Here is a 9,468-nt window from a genome sequence, read left to right as displayed (position 1 = left end):
TGGAAACAGTAAATCAAATATCACATGTTCTCACTTGTAAGTGGGAGTATAATGTGTACACATCAGCGTAGAAAGTGGAATAATAGACATGTGGACTCAGATGGGTGGGAAAGGGAGAGGAGGATGAGGGGTGAAAAGTTAGTTAATGGGTGCAGTGAACACCATTCAGGCAGTGATTACACTGAAAGCCCAGGCTTCACATCTACACAATATGCCAATATAAAAGAACTACACTTGTAAGCTCTGAATCTGTAAGAAGGAAAACATTGTTAAAAAGCATAGAAATATTAAGATCATGTATGGTATGTATGTGCAAAATAGAGAATTAAGGAAATACTGCAATAGAATTCACATACCATACAGTTCACCCATTTAAAGAATATAATTTGCTGTCTCCCTGTAGATCTGCAGAGTAGCAACCATCACCACAATCCATGTTAGAATATTTTCATCACCCTGAAAAGAGACTCCCTATACCTTAGCCATCACTGCCCTCACCCATGTCCCTCTACCTCTGCTTCCTAGGCAACCACCATCTATCTACATTTTGTTGCTGAAAGTTTGCTTGTTGTGGACATTTCATAAAAAATAGAGTCATAGATTATGTAGTATCTTATGACTGGCTTCTTTCACTTAGCATTATGTAGCATTACGCATGCAGGGGTCATGCGTGCTATGCCATGTATCAATGCCTTATTTCTTTTTCGGGTGATTAATATTCTGTTGTATAGTGATATGAGTTACTCATCAGTTGATAGACCTTTAGATTGTTTCCACTTTGGAGCTATTTTTAATAATACAGCTATGAACATTCGTTTCCAAGTTACTACGTGGACATATTCTGTTTTGCTGTCACTGGATTTTATCTTTGCACTTCTTTGGGCTGGTATCACCATCTTTCTGCCTTACTCCTGCCATCCTTTCTGCCTTTTCAGTTTCTGTTCATCTAGTCTTAATTGTGCAGACGTGGCACCCAATTTTCCCTTCCCCCTTGATATTATACTTCAGCACTTATTGTGTGTGCAGAAAAATTTAGCCCTTCATTGTACATTGCTTTTACTTTTTTCTCAGAGTCCCCTGGCCACTCCCTAACTTAGATTTGGGGATTCGGAGAGTCACAGTTCTCTCTCCTGAAGTGAATGGTATGTTTCCCCAGTGGAAATGTGGACATCAAAAAGCAACTCATTCAATCTCACCTGCATGGTGGATTCACTCCCAGTTTTCAGCCACTCCTGGCCATGTGAGCTGCTGTTGCCTTTGTCCTTCTCAGAATTTGGAGTACTCTTTTGCTTCTCTGTTATACTCCTTTGTTCCTTCCTGGATAATATATTCAGCATGTGATTGTCAACACACTTATCGTGCTTCATAGAATGTGTTGGGGAAGATTCCTTCCTCCTCAACTTTTTGGAATAATTTCTGCAGTATAGGAATAAGCTCTTCTTTGAAGGTTTGATAGAATTCAGGTGTGAAGCCATCCAGACCAGGGCATTTTTTGGTTGGGAGATTTTTTTTTTTATTATTAAATCATAGCTATGTACATTAATGCATTTATGGGGTACAATGTGCTGGTTTTATATACAATCTGAAATACTTACATTGAATTGGTTAACATAGCCTTCACTGCACTTTCTTAATTATTGTGTTAAGACGGTTACACTCTATACTTAGCAGATCTGACATGTACCCTTGTAAAATGCATCATAGATGTGGTCTGACCAATTACACTCCCTCCACCAATTCTTCCCCTCCACTCCCCCTCCCTCTTTATCTTGGGCTGTAGTTGGGTTATAGCTTTCATATGGAAGTGTGGGTGCTTAAATATTCGTTTCATAGTAGAGCTAAGTATATTGGATACTTTTTCTTCCATTTTTGAGATACTTTGCTAAGAAGCCTTAAAAAAAGATGGAGACTTTGCCTCTTTTATGTTTACATGGATGGAGCTGGAACATATTCTTCTTAGCAAAGTATCTCAAGAATGGAAGAAAAAGTATCCAATGTACTCAGTTCTACTATGAAACCTATATTGTTGGGAGATTTTTTATTGTTTCTTTGATCTTAGTGCTTGAAATTGGTCTATTCAAGAGATCTATTTCTTCCTGGCTAAGTCTACAGAGAGGATGTGATTCCAAATACTGATCCAATTATTTCACATTGTAAAATTTCTGGGCATAGAGTTTTTTGTAGTACTCAGAGATAATCTCTTATACCTCTGTAGCTTCGACACATTAATTGTGTTCTTCAGAGTTGATAAGGTATGCTGGGAATGGTTCCAGTCAGCTGTCCTAAAAAAAAAAAAAAAAAAAAAAGGATCGTCTTTAATATCTTAACTGCTGCTTTATATTCCATTCTGAACATATACCAGACATTTTATTTATTCATTCATCAGTTGATGGACCTTTGGGTTGTTTCGATGTTTTGTCTATTATTAGCAATGCTGCTAGGAATTCTGACATACAATATCTGTGTTCACATTTTTGCATCTCTCTTGGTTGTATACTCCTGAATTGAGTTGCTGAGTAAAATGGAAACTCTAAGCTTAATCTTTTGAGGAGTTACCCATATGTCTTCCAAAGTGGCTGCACCATTTCACATTCCCATCAGCATGTATGCAGGCTCTAATTCTCCACATCCTTGCCAACATTTATATTCTATGTCTTTGCTCAGAAAGTTTCCATACGAGTGTCTGATTGTGATTTTCAGTAGCATTTCCCTAATGAGCTTCTTAGATGTGTGTATGTCTTCTTGGGAGAAATATCTACTCTTTTCTTCATATTTTAATTGGGTTATCTTGTTAATTCTGAATGTTCTTTGTATACCCTAGGTATGAGTCCTTTATCAATATGATTTTCACATATTTTTTCCCAATCAGTGGCTTGCCTTTTTGCTAGCACTTAAGATTTAAATTTGATGCAGTCACGTTAATCTGTTTTTTCCTTTGGATTTCTATCTTAGGCATCACTGCCAAGTGCATGCAGTTACACAGATAGAAGCACTGCTCCTCCACCCTGGAGACTCTTATTTATTTTTTCTGAAATCAGCAAACAGAATTTGTGACTTTTATTTCTTAAAAGCCAGGGGTGGCAGAACTAACACAGGCAGGTTGGTCTTGTCCTGAGATGCTCATATGGCTCACACAGGTGCCAGCCATGGCAGGTTAGGTAGGTTCGTTCTCAGGCTTCTGTGTGGTGCCCATGAGCAAACCAACCCTCGAGTGTGCACGGTGCATGGTAGCCCTGCCCTGGGGAGTCATGGTTGCTACTGTAGGCAGTAACCATAATTAGGCAGCCCACAAGTTCTAGGAAGCACACACTGAGGATCCTTTTGTCCTTGGGCACATTCCCTTGTGAGCCAGAGCACCTATTCCCAGAGATTAAGGGTGCTATAAGGGCTAGAGTTTTGAGGACCCTGATGCACCACTGGGTCCAACTGGCACATGATACTACAACCCCCGGGGGGAATATAGGGCGATGTCAGTAGGGTTCCAGCAATGTGGACATGTGGGGGCTACAGGGCAGGTTATAATAGCCCAATAGGGCTTGGGCTCTTCCAAAGGCACTGTCCTGCAGCAGCTGGGGTCTCAGGGCTGGGCAGGACTCAGCATGAATTGGCTCTCTGGCATGATGCAGTTGTGGGGGCTCCAAGTAGCTCCCTATATGAGGTTCAGGGCCTGTGAGGGTTGAGGGCCCTCCTGTGGCTAGGATGACAGGTGTCCTTGGGGACTGTGCATCACTTGGGAGAGTGAGTCCATCCTAGCTCTGAGCTGATCCAAACCAGGCTGGCTGCTTCCCCTCCCCTTCCTTCAAAGGGGCATCATCTAGTTGTCTTGGCCCTTCTCTGTGGAGGAGGCAAGTTAGTGCTGGGTACCTTCATCAGCCATCTTGACAATGTCTCTGTCTTTGAGATGAATATGAAAGAAGATACAGAAATATTTTCAAGACAGCACAGTCATTCTCTTTACATTCCTCCTACTTTAGAAGAACACCACTTCTTCCTCACTACCCATGAATAGGGCATGAGACACAGGCTTGAAGTGCAAGACTTTCCATTCCAGACAGATGTACTCAAATGAAGTTGAAACAATGGGAAACAAATACTTGAGCCCAGAAAGTCCAGCTTCCTGCTGTTTCACCTCCCACAACTCATCTCTTGTGTAGATTTTACTCCAGCTGCTGTGGAGCAGAGTGCTGTCTCCAGGTCTCAGTGTCATTTTCTTCACTGGCCTTAATCCCCTTCCTGTCACCTTCCTCAGGGCCTTCAGGATTCCACTACCAGTCTCCTGGAAGGTCTTTTGGTTTTCATTCTTATTCTTGCCCAGATCCTTACAGCATCCACCTACCTCCAGGTCCCAAAGTATCCTACATGTTTTACCAGTCATTGGTGTTTGGAGGCAACACTCCCTATTTAGCATCAGAATCTGTGCCAGTTCTCTACTGCTGTACCACCTCAAAATTCAGTGTCCCCAAATAGCATCTGTTTTGTTCAGAAACTGCAGTTCTAGGCCAGCACTTTTCTTGGCCACTTGGCAACAGCTGGGGTGACTTGAATCTGGGGGCTAGACTCACCTAAAGGCTTGTTCATTTACACAGCTGGCAGTCAGAACTAGCTTAGGGCTGAGCCCGGTAGCTGGGGCATCAGCTGGAGTGCCTACAGGACTCACCATGTGACTCCACAGTGGGATGTCTGCCTGCTAAGGACAGGGTTCCCCAGAGAGAGAAAGTCAGGCACACATTCTAACCTAACCTCAACAGTCCAGCAGCTCCACCCTGATATTCACTAGAAACTAGTTACTACACATGTTTTAAAACCAGCACTTCACTCACTTTTTTAAAGGCAAATAATCATTACACCTAAAGGAAAGTAATTTGTTCCAAATCTGTCCTAGTGAAATTCCAGGAAGTATTTTCCTGGTGGTGGTGGTCATTACTTAATACACTCCCTTATTCTGTGTAAAGTACCAAAAGATTACAAGATAGTGCTATTGAATTAAGACATTTTTGTTCAAATGGAAAGTATGGATTTTGTCACTGGGAGAAAATATCCTCATAACCTCAAGAATCTTCACTCCTGGGAATGTAATTTCAATTAGCATAAGACATTTGCCATTCAGAAAAGGACTTAGGGAATTAGATGCAGAGGTCTAAGATTAATTCAAATCTTATTTTGAAAATCTTATTCTGGGAGCATTAATTGGCTCAGGTCTAACCAAATCAGTAAGATATCCCTGAGACTTCTCTAGATATTCCAAGCAATGGCCATGGGGGAACTGTAAGAGACCGTATAGCTCATGAAAAGAAGCAAGAGCTAAGCTCGAAACACTTTGTAATTATAAGAAACACCATAACATCTCAGTAATATAACACCTTGGTGATAAGGGCATGGGGAAGGGATTCGGGTCTCCTTAACACGACAGCGTGTGAGATGAGAACATCAGTGATTGGTAGTCTCTACACCTGTGGTTCAAGTAACTACAGGATCACGTCTATAAGCAGCTGCAGGAGAGGTCAGTCAGGGAGTGCTCATTCTTTCATGGACCTGCTCATTCTGACTCTTCATCTTCTATTGCTCGCAGGGCCTCTATCCAAGGCCCTTCTAAGAAGACTGCTAAGATTCACTCTCTTGCTAAGACTGTTTCTCTCCCTTGAAGACTGTTTTTCTCCCTTTCTCCCTTCTGCTAAGGCAAATAACCCTCAGTCACCTAAGGTAAGGTGACCAGACATCCCGCTTTTGGCGGGACAGTCCTGATTTTTAACAATTTGTCCCATGTCCTGTGGCATTTTTAAAAAGTCCCGATTTTTGGAAAGAATGCATGACAAGCTAGGCAACAGCGGGAGAATGGGAAGGGAATATATGGCTGCTGAAAAGGTTAATGTAACTCCATTTGGGAATGAAGAGGTTAATGTAACTTCATTTGGGAATGAAAAGGCTAATGTAAACTCCCTACTCCCCTCCTGGGCAAGGTCGCCCAGGTGGACCAGCACCCTACTCCTTTGAGCCACAGGTGCCACCCTATACATAATTGTTTTAATGTATTATATTTGTAAATTATACTTATGTTGAAATTAAAAATATATATATTACAATACTATTTTTGTGTTCTATGAAAATTTTTGTTGCTCCATATAGACCAAATTTTTAATTAAGAACCCACCCACCCCCCACCCCAATCAAGGGTGTCCCGCTTTACCAATGTTAAAATCTGGTCACCTTAACCTAAGGGTAATGGTTTCCAAGCAAGATCACACAGCAGTCCATGTCAGGACAATAGATAAGCCGGGCTGGAGACCTGGCCAGTCCCAGCCCCGACAGGAAACAGATATGAGATTTTCTATTATGAACCATTTAAAGGGGGAAGGATTGAATCAAGCACAGAAAATGTCTTAGATGTGAGCAAATGTTGTGTAGCAAAGATGATGAGATGAAAGGATGTGTTTTTGTGCTTCATAATGGTTTAACTTTGGTCTTACTTTCCTGAGTATCTGAGTGTCCACATTTTAGAAATCCAGTATATATGTCATTCTTGCAATGAAATTTATTTCAAAATGTGTTTGTTTAGTCAGTTTGCTTCATTACCAAACTACATTATTTTATTCTTGCAGATTTGTGAAATAACAAAAGCAGTGATAACTGTGTCTTTGAAATACCAACATCTAGAGGCAGAGAATCAGGTTCTTAGACAAGAGAATCAAGTTCTTAGACAAGAACTATTATCTAGGAAAACAAGCCCAAAAATGTGAGAAAGGTGAGAAGAAGAAAATGAAGTGAGTAAAAGGGGTAATACACTTCAAAGATCATCTGGAAAGGAATATGGTAGAGTATTGTCAAGTTGAACAATATGAACAGGAGCTTGATGCAACAGCCAGACAGACTATTGTAGCAAATTTAAGAAAAGCCAGTCTGATTTGACGGGTTAACTTCCCTGTAATGCGCATTCATTCATTTCCCTGCAGATTGTGTAATGGTGTGCACATTATGTTTCCTCTCCTTCCTTACAGTAACTTGTAGGCTTCTAGAAGGAAGGTGTCATCTGCTTCTCCCTTCAAATTTTTGTTTCCATTATCATTTTAACTAAATGGATCTTTCAGAGTAATGATTCTCCTCCTTAGAGAATCATTTTATTATTATGGCCAGTTGGCATAAAACGAGATTATTTGAAAAATAAATTATTATTTAGAAATTATTTTATGCTCTTCAACTGTTTTTAAGGTATACTGCTCAGTGTCCAAATTTTTAGATTGGTTCCATAATTTTTTGGACTATCAGATTAAGTGAGTACTAATTTAAGAATGATTCAACTTTTTTTCTACCAGAAACATTAGTGTTGTTATAATTGTTTTGTCTATAAGTATCCATAGATTTACATAGCACAACTTGAGTATACAAAACTATTTTCTATATTATATTTTTGTCTCATTTTGTTTAATTTCAAAATATTAAAGGGGTGTGAATGTTTTTGTTATGCGGGTAGCTTTTGTAATGCTCGAGTCAGGGCTATTTGTCTGTGGTTACAATCAGGGTCTGCTCATTTGGCTGCTTTTAGGGCAGAGCCATCAATCTTTTGGTATAGCTGCTGTCTGGATGGGTCAGCAATTGGAATGCAGAATCTTGGGTAGAGGGTCCAAGACCACTTGAATCAGTTCCTTGGTCTGGGCGAGTCCATTCCTGAAATGCAGGACCTAAAAGATATCTCAGAAACTACCCCTAGGTTCCAATCAGGTGATGTTTTATCTCTGTTGGCATCCTCTCTACAGATAGAGACTAGTACTTCTATTAAGCTCTGCAGTGTTATTTCTGTATCACCCTTCCTAAAATATTTCAAAGAAATGTATGCTGGGGTAAATGCTTCTAATTTCTTTCATTGACATAGATGCAAAATATTCTAATCTTCCACTTCTTCACATATTGAAAATTTCTGTCCCAGGCCATTGTGGTGGCACATGCCTGGACTCCCTGGCATTTGGGAAGCTGAGGCAGGTAGGTCACTTGAGGCCAGAATTTTGACACCAGCCTAGTCAACATACATCCCTGTCTCTACAAAAACAAGTAAAATTTGCTGGACACTCCTGTAGTACCAGCAGCTCAGGATGCAAAGGCAGGAGGATTGCCTGAGCCCAGGAGTTGGAGGCTGCCACAAATTATGATCTGGTCCCTGCACTCTAGCCCATGTGACAGAGAGGAATGGTGTTTCTAAAAAGGAGAAATAATAAAATAAAATAATAACATAAAATAATAAATTGCCCCCTGAAGCACTGACTCAACAGTAAAGGAAAAGTAATATAATAATTGGCCAGGTTATAATGGCTCTAAAGGCATCATTTTAATTTGTTTCAGACAGAAGCAGCATCTCGGGAAAACAGAGAAGTTAATGTGCCTTCCATGGCCATGGAGAGAGGCTGAGGTTGCTGAGCTCCAGCCAAGGCACCAGGGTCCCAGGATAGCGAAGAGATCGGCTTCCTTAGTCCGGGCCACCTTCCAGGTTGTAAGCAAGAGGAAGCTGCAGCCCACCCAGCTGCCCTCACCCTAACACCGTCAGCAGTAAACCAGACAAAACTACTTCTTAAAAATAAGCCTCAGCAGGTAGGTGTGAAAGTCAGTGTCTGAACCAGAGGCTGTAATGGTCTTTCTTATACTCTAGAATATACAAAAACAAAAGGAGATTCTGATCGAGAAGTTATTCAAGATGGAGTCCGAGTGTTCATCAAAAAGAAAGCACAGCTAACACTTTTAGGCACAGAAATGGACTGTGAGTTTGTGTTCAATAACCCAAACATCAAAGGGACTTGTGGCTGCGGGGAAAGCTTTAGTCTCTGAAACCTCAACTCCTCGGACTATAAGCTCCAGCAACACTCAGGGAAGCCTTGGGAGCTTCCCAGAAAGAGTCACATGATTGCTTAATGTAGCTGCCTTATAAGGAAAATAAAGTGACACAGTTTGAAAATGAAGCCAGTGTGTTAGATTCAGGAAGAAGTGATATTTGAATTCTCTTCAGGGGACAGAAAATGAAATGTCTCGCTCTCCCTGCACTTAACTCCCTTGTACCTTTTCTTTTAGAACCAGTTTTATTAAAGCTGCCTCCCGGGGCATCTATCAATCCGTTCATGAAATGGATTGGATCTCTATGGAATGGCTTGACTGTGCATTTCCCCCTGAATTTTTCCCAATTGGATTCATGACTCCTAAAATTCAGAGGAAGGAAGTGCTTGTTGCTGTTAGTGACGTGGTGGTGCATTATTTTCCCACCCAAATTTGGTATAGCCTCTTCATATTTTTATCAAAAATTTCACTGTGAGGCTCGGTGCCTGTGGCTCAAGTGGCTAAGGCGCCAGCCACCTACACCCAAGGTGGCGGGTTCGAATCCAGCCTGGGCCTGCCAAACAATGATGGCTGTAACCAAAAAATAGCCGGGTGTTGTGGTGGGTGCGTGTGGTCCCAGCTACTTGGGAGGCTGAGGCAGGAAACTCGCTTGAGCCC

General features: G+C 41.2%; 1 pseudogene; it reads left to right on the top strand.

Moving 5' to 3' along the window:
* Positions 1 to 8,362: 8,362 nt before the first annotated feature.
* LOC100945330 lies at positions 8,363 to 8,808 on the top strand (annotated as a pseudogene).
* The last annotated feature ends 660 nt before the right edge of the window (positions 8,809 to 9,468 follow it).

Source organism: Otolemur garnettii, unplaced genomic scaffold (genome assembly GCF_000181295.1).
Source record: "Otolemur garnettii isolate 467f Iridium unplaced genomic scaffold, OtoGar3 scaffold00011, whole genome shotgun sequence".
Classification (NCBI taxonomy): domain Eukaryota; kingdom Metazoa; phylum Chordata; class Mammalia; order Primates; family Galagidae; genus Otolemur; species Otolemur garnettii.
Note: the sequence above shows the minus strand (reverse complement) of the source record. Positions and strands in the feature narration are given on the sequence as shown.